Raw genomic sequence first — 24,318 nt, 5'->3', positions numbered from 1 at the left:
AGAATTCCCCCAACAATAGGTGTAATTGCTGTCCATTATTAATTCAGTAGTGACAAAGTGCTCTCTATTGTTCCCCTGACAGCAGTCAACTGCTCTAGTGATCTGAGACCCTTGTGCCCTTTGGCCCGGAAGAAATAAGCATAGCTGTGGAATGGCAGTCTCAGCTAGCGCCCTCCTCGCCACCCCTCCACTGTGGCTGTCTGGAGGCAGAGATCCCCTCCTCCTCTCTTTCACCGGTAGCACAGGGTGCTGGGGTGTGTTTGTAACAGCAGCTGGCATGCAAGCCTTGAGAGCTGAGCCAGGGATAGCGTGTGAATGCCAGCCTGGGGCTCCATGGCCTCTGCGCCATGTACAAGCCAAGCCACTGAAGCCAGCCCAAGTATCTGCCCCATTTCTGCCCTTTCATGAGAAAAAGGCTATCAGGTAATATTACCCCCATATATATGGTCGCCGTAAATAATATCGCCGGGGTGTTGCTGCTGTCACTGCAGTACTGTGTTTGCACCTCATCTCTAAGAGCTGCTATCGCTCATTACATTAAGAGTCATAGAGGAAACAAATGCAGGTGCATATGTGCGATAGGATCATGCAGAAAACTGTGTATTAATTGTGGAGAATTTTAGCAGATAAATGTTTTCGGAAATAATTGGAAATTGCTTAAGTCTATAATTTCTGTGTTTTTTTTCAACTGGATAACAATAGAAAAGAATGGAGCATGTCGTTGATAAGGATGGGGGATATGGGAAGAAACCAAAAGTTGGAAGAGTGCCGGGGAAGGTGGAGGGGAGAAAGTGCTATCTTCTGTTAGTTGCCATCTCAGCAACAACACTGAGAGATACAGGGTTTCACTGCAAAGACTGTGCGATCTAGAACCTTTAGATCGACATGTGCTGTCACTGGTTAGAGGAGATGGGGAGGCGTGGCCAGAGGCATCGCTTGGGAGGTGTGGGGGGGTGGGGGCTATAGCCACAGGGCTTTTGGTTGTAGCTCCGGATAGATGGAGTAACTTTGCTGAAAATGTCGGGTGGGGGGGTGACATGACGTCTAAATGAAAGTGACCCCATTGGAATGAGTGGGACAAAATGGTGTGCCACAAAAGTTGGGGGGACAAACACCCTTGTTCCCCTGAAAATGTACACCCATGGGGGCTACAGCGAAAAGGCTTCCTAGATTGAGTCCTGACAGTGCTGACATTAGCGTAGCCCCAGATCTTTTCCAGACCTAGCAACACCCCTGGGTGGTCATTCATCGTACAGTCAGAGAAAGCCATTCCCGATCTGATCAAATTCAGTTTCCTTCAATCCGGTAGGCCAGCCTTTCCATCGTAGCCAGTCCACCCATGCCGGCGGCCATGTTTCTTTTAGGCGATCACCATCTCTGGCTTTTACAGTAAGACCAATTATGGCTTCGATGTCGGCCTGCCAGGATTCCAGGTCATGCCGCGTCATGAATGTGGCAGGAGGAGGAAGTGTGATCAATATACTAGAGAGATTTAAGGGGGGCTCACTTCAATCCTAATGATAGTAATACAAACGTGCCTGGGTCTATCTCTTCAAATGAAACTAAAGGGGATGTAACTTTTGGGGGTGAGTCATATTTGGGAGGTGATTGCTGTTTTTTTTGGTGTTACCGCTGGAAATGTCATCAAATAGAATGACTGTTACCGTATGTGGTAAGCATGTGGTAACTTCAAGCGTCCGCCTTATCCTGAGTCATGAGTCATGTAGTATATCACATACAGGGGTAGCCGCCTGACGGTAATTAATAAATATTTTTAATGCTATATGCCATTATACAAAACACAAGGGGATTAATTGGTGTTTACAAAGGTCACCACTATTCTCAACTTGTGTCAAAGTCTGAAGGATCCCAACGGGGAAAGAAGTTCAATGCACCTTCATTCGTACATGTAGACACAAAATGTGTACATGGTGTAAGTTTATTACAACAAATATATTCACCAGGGTTCAATCAAGGTAAAAGAGTTGGATGCTTACAAGAGTAATCGAGTAACATTTCCTAGGAACAAAAAACCCTAAAAAACCTTCTGCAGCGAAAAGTTTACAGAAGTATAGGTCGTTCACATATACATATATTCCATCAACACATCACATTAGTTGTAAACTGATGAGTACAAATGCAAAATAGAAAAAACAAACAATTAAATCCAAAAGAAAACATAAAATTCATTTACAAAAAGTTAAGTGCAGTGAAGTATGGTGATAGACTGTAGTGAAGCAAGAACATGTCTAATGGGCGCTTTTCTTTAGTGCAAGCGCAAGCATATAGAAAAGGTGCTTGTCCTTATATAATCAGGGCAAAACCTATATGTATCTGGATATTAGTCTATTAGCTATAGGTGACCAATCCTTGGTCATATAGACCCTTCAGTGATTCCATTTTGCAGTTTCATGGGACTTCATGGGGAGGTGCCACACTATTGCATGCTGGATTACTGCATGCAGTAATATCTCATGCGGTACTGTTGTGTGTGGAGGTAATCACCACTACACAAAAGCAGGTGCAAATTAATTGTTTGGAAGGTGAAATTCAGAATTTGGTAGAGCGGGAAAACATGCTCCATTTGCAAATACCACATGTTTTTACCGTTGCTGTCAAACCCCTCAGTGATCCCCATACCTGTCGATAGAGCAGCCTGGATGCACACCGACTATAATTAAGTACCATCACTCATAATAAACTAGTTATTTCCATTTTTTTTTACGCTGTGCAGAAATTCGATTTCTTACCAATAGATTTTTGGACTAACCAAAACACTTAATGGCCATGTGGTGAAGTTTATCTTGCCCGCCCTCGCACTCGCCTTTTGCCTCTCATTCTCTCTATCACTCTCTCTTTCTCCCCCTCTACTCCTCTCTGCTTATTCTTCACTTTCTGTCTCCCTGTCTTTTTCTATATCTCGTTCTTCCTAACTCACTCCTTTTCTCGTGCTCTTCCTTCCATCCTCTTTCTCTCTCACTCTACTTTTCTTTCCCCTCTCTTATCACTCGATTTTCTCTATATGCTTCTCTTCCTCTCCACCCCTCTTCTGTCCCTATCCCTCTCCTCTCTCCCCTCACTCTGTCTCTCCTGATTCCTAGCTAACTATTTCTTTTTCGACACCTTTTCTTCGATTCCTGCTGCTCTTGCTCCATTTTGTTTACTCCTTTTCTCACTGGCCTCCCTCTCACTCTTGTGTCCCTTTCTATCTCGCTTGCACATCCTCTCTTCACCCTTTCTCTCTTCCAATTTGGCCTCCCTCTTCTGCCCATTCGCTCTCTTCCTTCTGCTTCTTTCTTACCCCACACCCTGACCCCCACTCCCTCTATTTTTTCTCTGTCTCACTTTCTAAACCTATGGCACACTCTCCTATAGAACCCAACTGACGCAGAGCTTGTCACTTGCCCTGAGGTTACAGGCTATATAGCGCTAACCCTAAACATTTGAATACATTTGTTACAATGTTATCCCACCATCCTCATTGGCTACCACCTATAGAACATGCTAATGTCCCCCTATAGTCCCTGGTCCAATTGGCCACACCTTTTCTAAACCCATTCCCCTGTGGGATGTTTTAACACCACTAGTCCATGCCCTGCAACGTCACTGTGCATTGCTTGCATCAGAAACATCAGAAATGGCTGCCAGAAAGCATGGTGTTTGCTAAAAATCACCCAGAAGTGCGCAGGAGAACCTGAAAAATAGGCTGCCAATCCACTTTTTCCCATGTCAGTGGTAACAAAGAAGACCACTGCCAAAACTCATCATTTGGCTGCCCACAGAGCAAAACCATTGCAAGGGAAACGCAGAGCTGCTTTAAAAATCCGTTTTTCCTTGGCTGTGAAAAGTGCAAAAATCATGGTTCTGAAACATCACAAGAGATCCAACTTTCTTGTTGGGTGTGAAACATCACTGTATATAAAGAATTCACCTGAGAACAATGTTAGCAGAAACATATTTTATCAGAACAAAATCCACATTTAGAGATGCTTGCTTGAAAGAAATATGTCAAAAATGGGTGCAATACCGTTACTCGCCTCTGTCAGAAGCTGGCGATGTCTAAACCTGTCATTTTAAAGTTGTACATTGAATCAAAGTAAGCCAAAGAAGAGACTTCCTATCAAAAGCAAGATGGCTGTTACAATTCAAAACTATATTTTAAGAAGGCTGAAATTAAGAGATTTGTGGATATTTGTTAAAAATGTTATTTGTATTTTAGGACAAAACTGTTAAACTTGGGTTCAAAGTGAGTTACAGCTAACTACACTGGGCTTCAAAGACATTCCACACCCTTTTGCCCAACAAAAGAATCCTTCCCCCTGCTCTCTGCTAAGAAACTGGCAGGCTGGTGTGAAAGGAACTCGGAGGGGGACTTGGGCCTGTTGTGCTGCTAGCAGACAAAGGACTCCCTTGAACTGAATGGAAATGCTAATTCGGTTGTGAACAGAAACCAGCCCTGGCAGGAAGACAAGCCCATGTGACTCTCTAGCCCAGCCAATACCTTGGAGGCGGAGACAAACCATTGTGTGTATTCAGAGAGCACAGAAAATATTGTTTTGGAAAAGACTTATAAAAAATTGTACCGAACTGGCAAAAATATGGAATTTAGAGATTATTAAAATTAAAAGATTGCTCACAAGTAGAAACTACTCTGGAATGTTTGCGATGTTCAGAGACTGAACTATCAACATGTGGACTTTGTAGCAGTTGTGATTATGTCAAAAATATGAAAATTTACAGGAATATGTCCAGTGGGTATGTGCATGTATGTGTAAAATTGGTATAGATTTAACATTGAGAAACCCACCAAAAGCGTGAAAAATTGTCATTTGGGAACCAAAACTCGTATGAAGATGGGTCTTGAACAGAGACGTGCCTTAATTAATCTGTGATGTGTATATGTAATATTAACGTTGGGGATATTATGAATATGTTTTTTATGCAAAATAGATTTTCTGGTTAGAAAGAAAGGGGAGGATTTTTTCTCTGACCATAAACACAGTGTCACTCTGACACATGACGACACATCACAACACTTTGTTCCTTCTCAAATCAGGGGACAGGAAATTCTCTGAACTATCAGATTCTTAGAGGGTTGGGCATAGTATAATCAGCCTCCCCACCCCTTTGGAAAATGGATAAATAGGGACTGCTGAGGACAGGCAAGACACACACATTCACCCATCACTGATCGACTGGCGAAGCACCCTGAAGGAATATCCAGACTCCAGAACCCATATCCAGACTCCAGAACACTGAAGCAGAGGCCCAACTGAAAAAGCTGAACCCTTCTCAGCGGCCCTTTAAAATCTTACAACCTGATTTTAACCCCTAAACTTCCACGGGGCCTAACCCATTCAACAGCCTGGCTGTGCTGTGTTGGCTGCTTCTGGCTAAGATCCCTTGCTAGAACCCAGAGATCCAGATCAGTAGAGCAGAGCTGTACCCAGAACCACCCGTCAGATCCAGTCCAAGAGGCCGTGCAGACCAGAGTGCCTTGCTGAGAGCAGAACCAAGCGTCTGAGACCTGTCCGGTGGCGAGCGAATTCCTGCCAAACAGTTGTGAGTATTTAGCGTAGAACTGTCCATAACCAGTCTCTTAGTATTAAGTAATCCAATCCAACTGTCAGGCGGAAACCTGTGCAGTTCCCTCTGGGACCACTGCAAAAGATTTAGGACTACAGGTGTTTGGCAGTAAACCCACTTGGTAGTAGTCTATACCACACAGATTCACTGTTGGTAGCTGTGGCTGAGCAGTCAGACTTCCCTCAAGAAGAGTTAAGCAGTATGTGGAGTATACAAAATAGGGCAATTCTTCACAGTAAGACAAGCATACAGTCAATGAGGCTCAGTGTAAAGGTATTTATTTCTAACGAAACATCTATCAAAAACACTATGGCACTATCACGGCAAATAAATCAAACACAATTACTCTACGAAGAAGAAACGATCAATCCCCCAAGCAATATTTCGACAAGTCTAGGTTTTACCGGCACCACTTATTTACAGACAGAGGTGTATGCCTCAACCTAGATGGCACTCTAATATTTAGCTAGGATGGGAGAGAAAAATAAGCAGGTTACGAAATCAACACAGTTCAATACTTCACAGGAAAAATGCAAGGCAAGAAGGCAAGAACCACAATAGATCATAAAGTTCAGAGGCCAGGCCCACTCGGAGAGAGGCAAGGCGATATGTCCCAAAAGTCTCTAGTGGCGAAGCGTTCGAGTCTTTACAGCAAATTGTTATCGGCAGATTGAACCAGTTCAGAACAATACGTGAGAAAGCTTGGAGGCGACCCAACGGAAAGGAGAGGATTAAGACACCTCACTCGAACTGATCGAAAAGGGAAGCCAGGCGGACACGGTACCTTGTTGTGGAGGGCAGCTCCGGCGGGGGCAGTTGTTCCTGGTGGTGGATGCACGTCGGGTCTTTGCCAAGAGTAGTGATGTTCTCGTCGTCGAAGAAAAGTGAAGTCCGGTGCACCACCAGGGAAGAGACCAGCCGCGGAGTGCTCCGTCACAAGGCACCACATTTTGGTCGCGGTACAGGGGTAGTGGCTATCCGGTTGCCGAGGTGCTTTGCACGGGAAATTCGACCACTGCGTCCTGAGGCGAATAAAAAGCAAAGGGGACTGGTTGTTCCCACCAGTCAGGGGCTCAGCGTTACCCTCGTCGGATTCTTAGGTCCTGTGGCGACTTCTAAAGATCCAGTCCCAAAAGCCCTGCTTTTATGCAGAAAACCCCCATTCATTCAGCCTAGCTGTCAATCAACACATGCTAAGTGGTGAGCGGGGAGGCTCACCACTTGGGCCAATCACTCCAGAGTGCGACCGGAGTTGGCAAGGCAACTCGGTCCAGGGTGCCTAAACCCCCTCCCACACCCCTGTGGTAACCCAGACAGAATGGCACCACTTTGGAGGGTCTCTGTACAGAGCCCGCCAAAAGTGGAACAAAGGGCTCAACCTTTGGTTTAGGAGTCACAGAGACGAACACAGACGCCATTTTACAAACCGAGTTCTGGCAGAAAATACCATCCGATAAACTTATTTAAGATAAGTAGATCGGTGGTACGTTAGAGATTAACGAGAAAAAGTATCAATCTCCAACAATGGGACGAGTCCCATAGGGTTATGTTCGGGGTCGAACATAACAAGTAGTTTCCACTGCCACCAGCCAAACCTCGATGAGGGGGGACGGGACAGTGCCCCCTCGAATAACAGATCCAGGAGTAATAGAATTACCCCTACTAGTACGTCCACAATAAGATGGTTTGTACTAGTTCTGTTAGTAAATTTAGGTCTAGTAAAGCCAATGGTGACTTTACATGCCCGGGGAGACAGTAGTCAGTCCCCGGGTATGGAGTCTATGGTGGGGGTCTGCTAGGATGCCCCAGTGCTACGGCACGTAGGGTGCGGTGTAACACACATAGAAAAACATATGAGACCCTATGGAGTAAAAGACCCCATAGCCCAAAGAACACATTGACATTCGAAGGAATTACACACATACATGTCCAAGAGTGGGAAAAAAAAGAGTCTCACTCTTGGCAGGATGGAAAAAACAACTCCAGAAATCCAGCAAAGCTGCTGGGGGACTCACTAGGTTAGGAAATTCAGCCTAAACAGAGAATTCTCCCTAACACCAACCCATTCCAACATACCCAAAACTGCATTGTAGAATCTCTTGTGTCTATCCTGAATCCTTCTCCCATCCACAACATAATTATGTGATAATTGTAGTGATAATCATCTGTGCGCTGATATTTTTCTGAAGAAAGTCAAGTGTCCTGGCAGACAAAAGTCGGAGCGGAGGCGCCGGTTCTGGTGGCTGACCGTTCAGGTATCTTGCATATTCATAGCCCCTTAGTATAAATCCATCTTGGTTCCTAATCTTTAAAGCGCATCTTTCATTTTGAAATCTTGACTCTTTTCTAAGAAAAGTCTACCTTCACTAAAACCTCTGTAACTTTTGAACCGTACATGCTAGGAACAAAATTTACGAAACGAAAAATATCATTTTGAAGCTAATCTCCTCAGCTTTCAATCGCATCAAGAACTGTACTCCTACTCCTTATACTTTTTCCATAATCACATTTCTCGCGCGCAGAAAAGTTGCCGCGAATTTGCACTTGGCTCAATTTCACTCCATATAAAAATATCTATTTCTTGCTTTCAACTTCTGAATTTCGTTTTCAATTTGCTAATCATTCCACAATCATTGCTAGTGTTTACCTGAACCTATCCAAAGTGAATCTCACTAGTTCTGAATCCTATTTAGTGAATTAAAGTCATTTTTAGCATTTTTCCTATTCATTTCAAATCACATTTAAAAGCATTTGACCTGTTTAAAAAATCATTCCTGTTCTCTCTAAGCTTGCTGGGGTAATTGCGACTGAACTTGCAATTGTTGATTGTTATTCCTGAAACCTGTGGGCCCTCATTCCATCTCTTCATATGGCATCTTGGGAGGAGTGAGTAGTATCAGGGGGAAAGAGTGATCACATTGTCTTTGATTGAATTCATATCAAGTTTTATTTCTGTGTTGCATTCTTTCCTATCCTTGCATTTCCTTGAATCCATACAAAGTTATTCTCTGCTACATTATTCTTCCTATTCCTACTCCTAATTGATTAAAGAGATTGTTGATATTTTCATATTACCCATTGCGGATCATTGCATAGATATTCATAAGTGTGATATTCAGATATTGTTCATATTCATAAAAGTTTGATATATATATTGTGCAACTCTTAAAATAAATCTTTTAACTCTGCAAAACAAACCTCTTTCTTGGTTCAGTGAGACAGGGGGGATTCAAAGAGAGGGGTGTTATATAAGGGTACATCATCCAGAAATAAAAAACTTTTGACATAAAAATATATAAATAAGGGTTTCCATTGGGCATCCGATACTAGGCATTGACTTAGGTGGAGTGCTGAGTTGAAAACACTTACACCCCTAAACACGTGATCTACTACATCTTCATTATTGAAACCAGGTAAGGGATTGGTGGTTTGAGCTTATTGACACATTAATGAATCAAGACTGCAATGAGATATGCACCCCTCTGATCCAGACACGATCAAAGTAAACTGGGGAGGCCAACTCTGCGCTGATAAGACAATATACCTTCTCATTATTCCGGATGCCATGGCACACACAAGCTGCCTCCCTGACATTGCACTAAATTCATTATCATTGCCTCTGCTCCTCCTGTCCCAAATCACAGAACGTTCCAGACACGTCTCCACCCTTATCTCCTTCAAACCCTAGATGCCCAGTAATGACCTGACTGCGGCACCGCTCCTGAGTCTGAATTTCAGGGATTTATTTGTTTTAGTTGTGTGTCTACTTGTAATTCATATGGGATGACCACTTTTTGGGGAGGGAAGAGGTGCTCTAAATCTTCTTATTACCAACAGGCCTCACAAAACCGTATGCCCTATTCTCATACATTGGTCCTTCAAAGGGTGCATCCGTAACAGCTCTCCCCGCGGTTCACATTCCCCTCCCACCACCTTCAGGCCCTGTTGCTGGATACAATCAGCATTTTACCATACTCCGGTAAGATGTCTCTGCGGGTTAAACGCTCATTGCTATGGTCTGTGTTTGATGTGCAGGTTGCAGGTTCAATTCCTGGCAAGGCCAAGTCAGCCTTTCATTCTTCTGAGCTAGATAAATGAGTACCAATTTCGATTGGGTAATAATAATGATGAATGTGAATATGTCCTAAGTGCTTTAGATCAAAAAGTTATGTAAAAAAAAAACAAATTATTACTATTATTTATCTGTGCACCGTACGTGCCTCTGACCTCAGCTTCTCTCCTGGGGAATGGAAAAGGGGATTTGTTTTTGGAGCTGAGCAACACAGAGCCTCAGCACCACGCCAGGGCCTGCCTTATATCCTCGTCATGGTACACTAGGCCTTAACATCCTATATGGCCACACTTCTACATTGTCAACACACTGACCTTGTTCTACCACAGTACATCTCAGATTCCATCTTCCACCTTCCCACCTGTTTCAGCTCTTCCTGCACACCTCACTTTGGCCCATAACTTTGAATACAAAAACTAAGGATAGGGCCTATACTACTGCCCTATCCATAACCTTTGCAACCGTGGTACATTTGTTGCTCTTTCTGTGTTGCTATATGCCATTTTGCAATATGTGTCAAACCTAACTAAAAACAATGCATGCACCTTCTGCTGCACAAACCTCAGTCTGCTCCCACAATGTTACATGCTAATAGGTTTTCCTTAACCTGAACCTTTTTGCCTGGCTGGGACGCTGTACGTGCATCTCAACAGAAGTGATTGCATTACAAAGCTGCGCCTATATCAGAATAGAGGGCCTGGGTTAAAAATCTGCACCTCTATCTGAGAAAGGGACAGCTTTAGAACGGTGTGCATATAACGATGGAAGGGACTATGCTAGAAAGTTGTGTCTGCAGCAGTAGAAGGGATTGCATTAGAAGCGTGCGCCTGTATACGCCGAAGGGACTGAACTAGAAATCTGCGCCTCTATTGGAGGAAGGGATGGTGTTATAAAGCTGTGACTGTGTCTGCGGAAGGTTAGAGTGCTGCACCTGTATCGGAGGAAGCAACTGTGCTCGAAAGCTGCACCTGTATCGGAAGAAGGGACTGCATTAGAAAGCTGGGTCAGTTTAAGAGAAAGAGAGCACATTGAAAAATCTGCACTGTTGGAGGAAGAGACTGTATTTGAAAGATGCACCTGTAGCAGACGATGGGACTGCTTTAGAAAGCGGTGCCTGAGTCAATGAAAGGGACTTAATTAGAAATCTGTGTCTGTGCCAGATGATGGGACTGATTTAGAAATCTGCACTTCTGTTGGAGGAAGGGACTTCATTGGAAGGATGCCCCTGTAGCAGAGGAGGTGGCTGCTTTAAATAGCTGTGCATGTGCGTGTGCCAGATGAAGGGACTGTATTAGGAATCTGCACTTTCGTTGGACGAAGATACTCTATTAGACGTAGGCACCTGTAGCAGATGAAAAGACCACTTTAGAAAGCTGTGCCTGTGTCAGAGAAAGGGACTTAATTCAAAATCTGTGCCTGTGCCAGATGAAGGCACTGAATTAGAAATCCGCACTTCTGTTGGAGGAAGGGACTGTATTAGAAGGAGGGACCTGTAGCAGAAGATGTGACTGCTTTAGAAAGGTGTGCCTGTGTCAATGAAAGGGACTTAATGAGAAGGCTGTGCCTGTGCCATGTGAAGGGACTGTATTAGAAATCGGCACTTCTGTTGGAGGAAGGCACTATGTTAGCAGGATGCAACTGTATCAGAGGAGGGGACTCCATTGGAAAGCTGAGCCTGTATCAGTGGCAGTAACTGCGTTAGAAGGGCGTGTCTATTTTGGAGCAGGGACTGTGCTAAAAGCTGATCTTGTATCAGACGATGGAACTGTGTTAGAAATATACGCCTCCATTGCATCAGGGGACTGTGTTAGAAAGCTGCGCCTGTACCAGAGGAATGGACTAAGTTAGAATACAGGACTAAACTAGAAAGCTGCTCCTGTACCAGAGGGATTGACTAAGGTAGAAAGCTGCGACTGTACCAGAGGAATGGACTAAACTAGAAAGCTGCGCCTGTACCCGAGGAATGGACTAAGCTAGAAAGCTGCGCCTGTACCAGAGGGATGGACTAAGCTAGAAAGATGCGCCTGTACCAGAGGGATGGACTAAGCTAGAATGCTGCGCCTGTACCATAGGGATGGACTAAGCTAGAAAGATGCGCCTGTACCAGAGGGATGGACTAAGTTAGAAAGCTGCGCCTGTACCACAGGGATGGACTGAGCTAGAAAGCTGCGCCTGTACCAGAGGGATGGACTAAGCTAGAATGCTGCGCCTGTACCATAGGGATGGACTAAGCTAGAAAGATGCGCCTGTACCAGAGGGATGGACTAAGTTAGAAAGCTGCGCCTGTACCACAGGGATGGACTGAGCTAGAAAGCTGCGCCTGTACCAGAGGGATGGACTAAGCTAGAAAGCTGCGCCTGTACCACAGGGATGGACTGAGCTAGAAAGCTGCGCCTGTACCAGAGGGATTCACTAAGCTAGAAATCTGCGCCTGTACCAGAGGGATGGACTAAGCTAGAAAGCTGCGACTCTACCAGAGGGATGGACTAAGCTAGAAAGCTGCGCCTGCACCAGAGGGATGGACTAAGCTAGAAAGCTGCGCCTGTACCAGAGGGATGGACTAAGCTAGAAAGCTGCGCCTGCACCAGAGGGATGGACTAAGCTAGAAAGCTGCGCCTGTACCAGAGGGATGGACTAAGCTAGAAAGCTGCGTCTGCACCAGAGGGATAGACTAAGCTAGAAAGCTGCGCCTGTACCAGAGGGATGGACTAAGCTAGAAAGATGCGCCTGCACCAGAGGGATGGACTAAGCTAGAAAGCTGCGCCTGCACCAGAGGGATGGACAAAGCTAGAAAGCTGCGCCTGCACCAGAGGGATGGACTAAGCTAGAAATCTGCGCCTGCACCAGAGGGATGGACTAAGCTAGAAAGATGCGCCTGCACCAGAGGGATGGACTAAGCTAGAAAGCTGCGCCTGCACCAGAGGGATGGACTAAGCTAGAAAGCTGCGCCTGCACCAGAGGGATGGACTAAGCTAGAAATCTGCGCCTGCACCAGAGGGATGGACTAAGCTAGAAAGCTGCGCCTGCACCATAGGGATGGACTAAGCTAGAAAGCTGCGCCTGCACCAGAGGGATTGACTAAGCTAGAAATCTGCGCCTGTACCAGAGGGATGGACTAAGCTAGAAATCTGCGACTCTACCAGAGGGATGGACTAAGCTAGAAAGCTGCGCCTGCACCAGAGGGATGGACTAAGCTAGAAAGCTGCGCCTGCACCAGAGGGATGGACTAAACTAGAAAGCTGCGCCTGCACCAGAGGGATGGACTAAGCTAGAAAGCTGCACCTGCACCAGAGGGATTGACTAAGCTAGAAAGCTGCGCCTGCACCAGAGGGATGGACTAAGCTAGAAAGCTGCGCCTGCACCAGAGGGATGGACTAAGCTAGAAAGCTGCTCCTGTACCAGAGGGATGGACTAAGCTAGAAAGCTGCGCCTGCACCAGAGGGATGGACTAAGCTAGAAAGCTGCGCCTGTACCAGAGGGATGGACTAAACTAGAAAGCTGCGCCTGCACCAGAGGGATGGACTGAGCTAGAAAGCTGCACCTGCACCAGAGGGATTGACTAAGCTAGAAAGCTGCGCCTGCACCAGAGGGATGGACCAAGCTAGAAAGCTGCACCTGCACCAGAGGGCTTGACTAAGCTAGAAAGCTGCGCCTGTACCAGAGGGCTTGACTAAGCTAGAAATCTGCGCCTGCACCAGAGGGATGGACTAAGCTAGAAAGCTGCTCCTGTACCAGAGGGATGGACTAAGCTAGAAAGCTGTGCCTGTACTATAGCAAGGGACTGTGTTCCAATGCTATACCTATGTCAAAGGAAAAGTCAGTTTAGAAAATGACGCCTGTACCAGAGCAATGGACTCTGCAGAAGGCTGCACATGTATCTGCGGTGCCTATATCAGATGAAGAAAACAAGGATCTGCGCTAGAAAGTTGTGCCTATATCAGAGGAATGAACAGTGCAAGAAAACCGTGCCTGTATCAGAGAAAAGAACTGCATTAGAAACCGTTGTCAGTATCGGTGGAAGAGGATTGCATTAGGAAGATGCACCCATAGTGCTGGAAGGGGCTGCATTAGAAGGCTGCACCGTAGTGCTGGAAGGGGCTGCATTAGAAGGCTGTACCGTAGTGCTGGAAGGGGCTGCATTAGAAGGCTGCACCGTAGTGCTGGAAGGGACTGCATTAGAAGGCTCTGCCTTTGTCAGAGGAAGGGAGTGCACTAGAAACATGCACCTGTAGCAGAGGAAGGGACTGAATTATAAAGCTGCACCCGTAGTGCTGGAAAAGACTGCATTACAAAGCTGTGCTTGTTCCGGGTGATGAGACTGTGTTATAATGTATGTCTCCCTCTTATTCCTGAGTGTGGTGATGTCAGTGTAGAGTGCACGCTATTAGGTGATGTCACTATAGAGTGTTGTGATCTGAATGTAAGTTCCAAGGGGGACGGTTGGAGAAGGAGAGCTGGCTAAGAAGGACGTGCTGGTGTTTGCTGTTGCTATCTTGAACAATAAACCCCCAATAACGTACCTGCTGGTTTGTAGAAAAGAAGCAGGCAGGCAGTAGGTAAAGCTTCTTTATTGGCAACCAGCCACAGCCCAGCAGTATCAAGCCTACCTTACAGCTCTCCAGATAAGTCTCAACCGTCTTTCTGGAATGTAGAACATTAACAGAGTAACATAAGAAAACATGACATAATAGGATGGGTGGAATTCTACAGGTTGTAGAATTCCACCCAAGAGACATTATAACACTCCCCCCCCTTATTCAACTAAAGAGTAATCACCCAGTCACTCACACTGACACACACACACACACACACACACACACACGCACGCACGCACGCACGCGCACACACACACACACACACACACACACAACTAAAGATAGTGTGCTGGAAGGATATAAGGGAGAACACGGAACTGGGAGGTGCTACTAAACACAGCACCCAAACAATTTATCAGGACTTGGAAGGATACTAAACAACAGCACCCAAAACAAACTCTTTGTACTTGGAAGGAATCCTCCTCTCCCTGCTAGACCGAGTATGAGTGGGAACAGAGTCAGCCGCCCTAGATGTGGACACCTGACTCTCATCCACCGGAAGACTCCTGACAGCAGAATCAGACACAGAGATGGGAAAGGAATGTTCTTCAACACCCGGGCGAGCAAGAGCCGCTCCAGCGACCACAGGCTGCAAGTTAGCTGGTCCCTCCTGAGCTGCTGAACCCTCTAAGGGGCCATCACAACCCACCCGACATCTCCTGAACTGTTACCGGGCACACTGGGCTCACCACCCGCAGAGACCACTTTCTCCTTATCCACCACCGCTACACGCCTAAGACTCCATGTGGATCCGTCATCAGGTTTCACATAGCCACGACCACGCTTAAGCACCTTGCGTGGACTTAAGTACCTACTGAGACCCTTGGCCACAAACCTTGGATTCTTGACATGAACCCAATCCCCAACCTTCACCGGAAGGGGCTTCCTACGGGCCAGTTGTTCACTCAAGAAACGTTCTTGCTTACTGCGAACTCGATCCAAAACTCCCTCCATGTCACCTGAGTCTGAACCCCGCCACCCAGGGCTGGCACTATCAACTTGGAGCCAGGTTTCCTCCACCGCATCAACTCAAAAGGAGAATGGCCAGTCACGACAGAAGGAGTAAGTCTGTAGGCTTTAAGAGATTCTGACACCACCTTTCCCCAGGGAAGACCATTGGCAAGGGCCAACTGAATGGCTCCCTTGGTGAAACGGTTCATACGTTCCACCAGACCGTTGGCTTGTGGGTTGTATAGTGCAACTCTGTGATGGCGAATCCCCAGATCACTCAAATAATTCTGCATGTGCTCCGACACAAACTGAGAGCCATTGTCGGTCACTAGACCTGCAGGAACACCTTCCCTGTCAAACACAGCAGAGAGGAAATCAACTACCTTCTCGGCAGTAACCGTAGATAATACTGTGGCCTCCACCCATCTCGAAGTATAATCCACCATAACAACAATAAACCTTAGACTTCCTCCCAATGAATCAATGGGGCCCAATATATTATATCAAGTGCCACCTTGGACCACACTTCCTTGGGTAGTTCCACCGGATAAATGGGTTGATCAGTAGGAGCCTTGCTCTTGTCACTAGTGGAACAAGCTGCACAATCTTTGACTACGTCCTTCACATCCGCATCCATTCCGGGCCACCAATAATCTTCCCTGAGCCTTCTTTTGGTCATGGATCTCCCTATGTACCCTTCATGGGCCAAATCAACAAGCTTCCCTCTAAGAGAATGAGGAGGGATCAACCTCAGGCCTCTAGCCACACCCCATGGACCCACAGATAATTCCTCCCACACATGCCCATAGGATCGAGACAACTCAGGTCCAACAACCCCACTGCTGAGCGCCGTCTTTCTCTACATCAACTGGGGATCAGTTGCACATTGTGCACTCCACTCCAACTCTGACACTGCGGGCACTACACTGGCCACCAGGGTACAATCCTCCTCCTCCACCACCTGTGGCTCAACATCATCAAGAGATCTCGGAAAGCACGACAGTCTGCCACCGCATTTCTGGTTCCTGGAACATATTCAACTCTGAAATTATACACTGACATGTCGGCCATCCACCTCATGATCCGCGTAGATGCGTGAGATAAGCTCCTAGTCATCAACACATGCACCAAAGGCTTGTGGTCCGTACGCAGAGTGTACTCAATTCCCCAGAGAAAGGTTCTGAAATATTTGGATGCCCACACAGCAGCAAGGGCCTCTCTCTCAATGACAGCATACCTGATATGATATATGATATGATATGATATGATATGATATGGTATTTGTAACGCGCCTATACACAAGTGTTTCAAGGCGCGACGAGGCAGGGAGGGGGGTACAAGGGGAGACAGAAAACGATCCTACTAGGCCAGGTGTCATTCAGATCGCGCAAGTGCAGGGGTAGGGGAGGGGAAAAGTGCAAGGGGAAGGGGAGGGGGGGAAGTGCAGTACAAGGTAGGAGGCGTACGTAATAAATAAATAAATAGGGCCAGCTGGTGGCAAGTGTGAGGTAAGTGCAGAACAAGTGCTGGGGGAGGGGGGGCTGTAGGGATACAGAGACAGACCCGCCGTGCAAAAGGGGTTCCAGGGCATCAGTGCAAGTGGAGAGTGGCAGGGCCCAGGACCGAGGCCGTTTAGAGTGGTCCAATTGCAGGATCAGTGCAGCTTCAGTGAAAATTAATTAGCCGCTCAGCAGGGGAGAGGGAGAGGGAAAGCAGAAGCAAAGAGGAAGGTTTTGAGGTGCTTCCGGAACCGGAGATGGTTCTCCTCAAGTTTCAGGGAGGCAGGAAGGCTGTTCCAGAGGGAGGCCCCTGCCGCGGAGAGAGATCTACCCCCAGCTCGTTGCTTCGAGAAGCGGCTAACCCTGAGGGAGTTGGAGGCGGATGAGCGAAGGGCTCGGGAAGGAAGATATTTGGGAAGAGAGAGTTGAAGGTATTTAGGACCCAGGCCCCAGAAGGCCTTGTGGACAATGCAGAGGGTTTTGAACTTTATCCTCGCAGCCACTGGGAGCCAGTGTAGAGATTTCAGTCCTGGAGAGATACGGTCCCTGGGCTTGAGGCCAAGGACAAGTCTCGCAGTTCTGTTCTGGATGAGTTGCAGAGGGCGGAGAGTGGAGGCAGGCAGATTAAGATAGAGGCTGTTACAGTAGTCCAGCTTCGAGAGAACCAGGGCTCGGGAGACAGTGAGCTTCTGGGGGAAGGAGAGGAAGGGAAGAATACCTCTGAGGAGGTGCAGCTGGTAGTGTGACCTCTTGGCGACGTCAGAAATATGAGGAGAGAAGGAGAGTGTGGAGTCGAAGATGACCCCAAGGTTTTTTGCCTTGCAGGTAGGAGCAGGGAGGGGGCCAAGGGAGGCAGGCCAGAGAGCTACAGGGAAGGAGGGAGTGGGAGTACCGATGAGTAGAATCTCAGTCTTACTGGCATTAAGGCAGAGGTCATTGGCGGCACACCATTCTTGGATAGCAGACAGACAGTCAGAGATGAGGGAAGGAGAGGGGGAGGCTGAGGGTAGCCTGAAAATGAGCTGGGTATCGTCCGCATAGCACTGGAAATTAGGGCAGAGAGCGGCGATGCGGTGGGCAAGGAGTGCCAGATACTGGTTGAACAGCCAGGGAGAGAGATTAGATCCCTGGGGGACACCACAGGTGGAGAAAAAGATGTCAGAGAGGAAGGACCCCAGTTGGACCTGGGAGGGTCGATTTGAAAGGAAAGAGGTCAACCACGCCAGAGCCTGACCAGTGATACCCAGGTTTTCCCGGAGACGGTTGAGCAGGATGGCATGGTTGACAGTGTCAAAGGCAGAGGAGAGATCGAGCAGAATGAGAACACACGGAGTGTTGGAATCAAGGTTCAAGAGCAGGTCTTCACGGATGTTCAGGAGAGCAGTTTCCGTGCTTCTGGCAGCTCTGAAGCCAGATTGATGGTCATGAAGACTACCAACAGATTCAGCATGGAGGTTAAGCTGGGAGATGGCGAGTTTCTCCAGGAGCTTGCCCAGGAAGGGAGTGATGGAGATAGGGCGATAGTTAGCCGGGCAGGAGGGGTCGGAAGAGGGTTTCTTGAGAAGAGGGTGCACAAGGGAGTGCTTGAGGGGGGAAGGGAAGACTCCAGAGGCGAAGGAGTGGTTGCAAAAGTCAGCCAGGGCAGGAGCCAGGGAGTCGATGTGGTCCTTGATAGTTTTGGAGGAACAGGGGTGAACCTGTTTAGACGAGACTTTCATAGATCGGACTTGTCTGGAAACCTCGTCAGCAGAGAAAGGTGGAAAGGCAGAGAAAGAGGGAGGAGGGGTGACCGCAGAAGGGCCAGAGGAAGGGCTGGGTAGGGAGGGAGGGAGGTGAAAGGAGGAGAGCGAGGACAGGATGTCCTGAGTTTTAGAGATGAAGTGAGAGGCCAGTGCAGTGCAGAGGGCCTGGGAGGGGACAGGAGAGGTAGAGACTGCAACAGGGTTGGCCAGCTCCTTGCAGATTTTAAAGAGTTCGGCGGAGTTGTTTGATGCCGCAGAGATGCGGGCTTGGATAAGGGCTCTCTTCTTGGTGAGAACGGAGAGCCGGTACTGCCTTTGGAGCAGGCGGCAGGCCAGTTTGTCAGAGGATGAACATGAAGCACGCCATTTCCTCTCTGCAACCCTGCACTTGCGTTTTAGGGTGGCGAGATCCGAGTCGTACCAGGAGTTACATTTGGCTTTGGGCTTCAGGCGGATTCTCATGACGGGGGCAAGGAAATCAAGAGTAGCAGATATAGCAGAGTGGAGCATGGAGAGGGCTGTGTCAGGGTGGGAGTCAGCCGAAGGGGCAGGGGGGGGCGAGAAGGTAGCAGCGAAAGCCTCAACTGACACATGCTTCATGGGTCGGATGACCGAGAAGGTGGGTGGCAGTGATGAGGGTGGCTTTACCTGTGGGGTAGGCAGGGTGAGGTGGGAGGATAGGAGAAAGTGATCACTCCAGGAGAGAGGAGTGGAGAGAGGGACGGAGAGGGGAAGGTCAGAAGAGATCAGAGCATCAAGAGTGTGCCCAGCAGAGTGAGTAGGCCCAGACGGGAGAATAGAGAGTGAGAGAGAGTCGCAGAGGTCACGAAAGAGACCAGTGGGGGGGCAGGAGGCATCAAGGTGGATGTTAAAGTCGCCAAGAAAGAGGAGTTGAGTGGTTGAGGACAGGAGTGCGGAGGAGAGGTCAGCCCACTCAGAGAGGAAGGAGGAAATTTGACCAGGTGGCCGATAGATAGTAGCAACGGTAAGGGAATGGCTGGGAGAGAGAGAGAGTCGGCAGACAAGGCATTCAAAAGAGGAGTAGGTCTGCGTAGGAGTGACAGTGGCAGGAATCCACTCAGGGAAGATAAGGGCAACACCACCCCCTGCACGGTTGGGCCTGGGCACGGAGAGGATCTTGTATCCGTCAGGTAGGAGTGTGTCAAAGCTGGTGGCAGAGCTGGATGTGAACCATGTCTCAGTGAGACAAAGGACGTCGAGGTCTAGTTCCTCAAGAAGGTGACAGATATTGGAGGAGTGCTTGATGGCAGAGCGAGTGTTTAGTGTGGCAATGTGGAGAAGGCTGCCATCCTTGAAGAACTTCCGGGGAGGGGTACAGATCAGAGGTACTCCCTGCGGAGGTATTGAAGAAGGAGGTGAAGAAGAAGGAGCACGAGGTGAAGAAGGAGCACGAGAGGGGGCAGGGAGGGAGGGTAGAGGCAAGGTAGCCAAGGATAGAGGAGGGGGGACAGCAGGAGAGGCGAGGAAGTTGATGAGGAGTGGGAAGCGTCTATCGAAGAGGTGAAGGTTGGCCTGAGGGCCTTGGACCAAGACGGTCCCGTTAGCGTAGACATTAATGATGGCCTTAGAGGAGCGGAAGGGGGCCAAGAGGACATCCCAACGGGTGCCACCATTAATGGGAGAGGAGGAGAAAGGAGAGAGCACAGAGACCATATGAAGGGTCCATAGGTCAGGCGAAGGCACGAAAAAGAGGATGTCGGTGAGAGTTTCCTTAGAGCAGGCATTAGTGTAGGTGTCAGCGATAGGGAGGCCTGGGTTGGAGACCAGGATGTCCTTTTTAAACTTTTTCCTACCAGATTTAGTGAGGAGAGCAGGATAGTCAATGGAGAAGCAGTTAGAGAAGATAGGTGAGACGGAGAGCACCATGGAGTAAGGAGGGAGGGAGACAGACGAAACGAGAGCACGCAGACCGGAAGTGAGCGGCAAGCACAGGTTACCACAATTAGAGCAAGCCAACAGTAATGCGTATTAGGTACCGGGCCACCTAAGTTTGAGAATCCTGCGAGGGGAGAAAACCACCCTTCAGCCTCTCTGAGTACTCTGGACGCAAAGGCAATAGGCCGCAGTTCACCCTCCACCCTTTGCTCCAGAGTGGCGCCTATATCATACTCACTCGCATCCACTGTGAGAAATGTTTTCCTGACCGGGGAGAAGGAGCTTAAAGACGGGGCCTGTTCAATCTCCTCCTTTAATTTGATAAATTCTGCCTGACACTGATCTGACCATGCAAAATGCACACCTTTCTTCAGTAACGACCTCATATTAACAGTCTTGTCAGCGTATGAAGGCACAAACCTGCTGTAATACTCTGCAAGACCCATAAAGGATCTCAACTGGTCCTTGTTTATCGGGGCTGCTGCATCACTCAATGCCCTCACCAATTCTGCCTTGAGATGAATACCTTCAGCATCCAAAGAATGTCCCAGATAAGTTACGCAGGGGACGCCTACCTTGCATTTACTAAGTTTTACAGTGAGACCACAATCTTTCAAAACACCCATCACCGTCAGAACCCTGCAATCATGCTCTGCCTGCGATCTACCCCACACAAGGATGTCATCCTGGAAACATTCCACACCCTTAATGGCCCCAAAGAGTTTCTGCATAATCCTCTGAAAAACAGTAGCAGCGGAGACCAAACCGAAGGGCATTCTACAAAAATGGAATGTACCAAAAGGGGTTACAAAGGAAGTGAGTGGGCGAGATTCTCTGTGCAGGTCTATCTGATGATATGCAGACGAGAGGTCAAAGGTTGAAAAACATGAAGCCCCAGACACCAATGAAAGCATCTCATTGATATTGGGTAGGGGGTGTCTGTCAACCCAAATGCATGAATTGAGATCTCTGAGGTCTACACACATTCTCAATCCTCCATCACCCTACTGTGCCAAGACCACCGGGGCCAACCATTCTGAACACTCCACTTCTTCTATGACCCCAGCTTCCTTGAGTTTGCACAGTTCTTCCTTTAACGCATCACGAGCCATGATGGGGACCCTTCTGACTTTGTGAACAACAGGTACTGAACCTCTCTTGAGAACTATTCTGTGTGCAAAACCCTTCAATTGGCCCAACTCAGAAGTGAAAACGGAGGGAAACTCACTCTCTAGGAATTCTGCTGTGATGCCCCCAGACCACACATTACAGTTGTTCCCTTCAGTCACGCTCATCACCGGGACAGGTTTTCCCGGTCTGATAAGTAGCTCCAGGGCAGCTTGTTCCTCCCACCCCACAACAGGGTCCCCCTTGTGGGCTACATACAGCTTACCCCTGGCCATTCTACCTTGAACCTCTATGTCAGCCCTCTCAAATCCTAGAACTTTGATGGGCAGCCGTCCATAGGCCTACAGGTTTATGTCAGGAGAGGACAAATCAGAAACCCTTTTGTGGAACTTGGATTCATATAGCTCAGGGGATATGATAGTGTATGGGGACCCCGTGTCCACCATCATCTCCAACGGGACACCATTGACCACAAGGGTTGCCCAAGCTCTTTTCTTGCAACTCCCCACACTCAGCATGGAACCCTCCAGCACTCTCCTCTCACCCCCACCAGAACAACCCATGTAGCCCACTATCGCCACATCATCATCATGAATGTCCATCATGTTCACAGAGTCCGTAATGGAGACAACACACCTACACATGCGGGCATAATGTCCCTTAGCCTTGCATTTCCTGCAGTTTACGTTAGCAGCAGGACAACCCTTTACACCTGCAGCATGGCCACGCCACCCACAATTCTTGCACAGGTCCTTCGAGGAAGACCCCACTCTGGTTTCTCTTTTTTTCCCTTTGGCTTCCGTAGACCTCCGGGGGATGACTGCATGCACAGTTTCTCCCTTGTCCGCCATCACTCTAACACTTTTCCTGGATTCTTCAATGGCACGGGCTATCTCAACGACCTCATCCAGAGGTGGATCTTTCTCTATCCATAGTCTCTCCCTGACACGCACATCACATGTCCGCATCATGAGTTGATCACGAATGTATTCGTCGATGGTGCCTGTGACTTTACAAGTTGCTATCAAAGTACGCAGAGCAGTCACATAAGCATCTATGCCTTCACTAGAACCTTGAGCCCTCGAGAAGAAATGATATCTTTCAAGTACCACGTTGGCTCTCTTGCCAAACCTCGCTTCCAACTTGCCTAGGGCTGTCTCATAGGCCAGTACTACTCCTGGTAGGGCATCACCCCCTTCAGCTCCTTCCATGTGGGCAACAGATGCAGCATGTACATTGGGGCCAGGAAGGTGCCTGAACAGCCTGAGCCCTTTGGTGCCCAAACAATTGAGTAGGGCGGCCTCTTTTTCATCATCTGTGAATTTGGCGCCCCCTGCCGCCTTTAGGTAAACCTTAAACGTGTCAATCCATAAGTCCCATACAATTGCCGGTGCGCCAAGACTGGCCAGAAAGTCTGGGGGCGGACGTGCATTGTTGTGCTGCATGTTGGAACAAAAGTAACTGGCTTGCAAGTTTGTTGGGCAAGGCACGGTTGAACTTCCCTAATCACAGATCAAAAACTCCAGGTCCTCTGGAGAATAGACAGCTGAAGGACCTGTCGGAGTAGCACACGCGGCAGGCACAGGGTTAATACTCCTCTTTGGGTGAAGGGCACACCCCTTTGGCTCGCCTCCTACTACCGCTGCCCAGGGTTCCTAACACGGCAGGCACAGGGTTAATGCTGCTCCTTAGATGAAGGGGAACGCCCCTTCAACACACCTCCCACTGCCGTTGCACGGCCCTGAACAGAGGGAAGCCACAGGTTTCTCTCGGTGCGCGCAGGGTTAACTCCCTCGCGATCGTGTAGGAGAACGCCCCTATGTTGTTCTCCTCGTTGCTGAATGCAGTCCGATGGTGGGCGGGGACACTCCCGCCTTCCCCCCCAAGCGCCGGCTGGTACTCGGGATCTCCGCGCAATGTTAGGCTGAACTACGGCCTGGGGAACGAGGCCTCTGGAGCGCTGGCTCCTGCTCCTGGTACGTTGCCTTCCTGCTAGCGGTCCTCCCTTTGCCCGCTGTCCCTGAACTGCGCGGCGCCGAGGTGCACGATGGGGCTGAAGCGATCGCCTCAAGCACTGTGGCGGCAGGGGGAAGAGTCACTCACCTGTCACAGTTGTCCTTAGCGCTGCTGTGGGCAGGGGCACCGCGCTCCACCCCGGATGGGGAGCGCAGATCAGCCACGTCGGTCTCTCTCGCCGGCGTCCGTTGGCCATGCCCAAACAGTCACGGCGGCAGGGGCACAGCGCTCGACCCCGGCTAGCGAGCGCCGGCAGGCACACCGACTTATGATGTGGAAACGGCGAGAGAGGGGTTTCTTCCCCTACTTCCAGCAGGACACTCACGCGGACGGCGTCAGTTGGACAGCTCCTCCCTGAAGAGCTCGGAGGCAGCCACGGGCTAGGCAGCCTCTCAGGGAGAGAAATACAGGCAACTGCTGGGCTGGAATCGGCAGCGTGGGTTGCGAGGCTGGTTGCTCTCGTCCCCAGTGTAGAAAAGAAGCAGGCAGGCAGTAGGTAAAGCTTCTTTATTGGCAACCAGCCACAGCCCAGCAGTATCAAGCCTACCTTACAGCTCTCCAGATAAGTCTCAACCGTCTTTCTGGAATGTAGAACATAAACAGAGTAACATAAGAAAACATGACATAATAGGATGGGTGGAATTCTACAGATAGTAGTTTCAGGGTTCAGTAGGTTCAGGGTGTCTTTCTGTGGGACCACAATACTTCAGACTGCATTAGAAATCTGCACTTGGTTGGAGGACGGGACTGGTTAGACGGCTGTGCTTTTGTCGGAGGAGGGGAATGCACTAGAACGACGCACCTGTAGTAGAGGAAGGGCTGCATTAGAAAAC

Source organism: Ambystoma mexicanum, chromosome 5q (genome assembly GCF_040938575.1).
Source record: "Ambystoma mexicanum isolate Mex_15411 chromosome 5q, UKY_AmexF1_1, whole genome shotgun sequence".
NCBI lineage: Eukaryota > Metazoa > Chordata > Amphibia > Caudata > Ambystomatidae > Ambystoma > Ambystoma mexicanum.
This window is presented reverse-complemented; position numbering follows the sequence as displayed.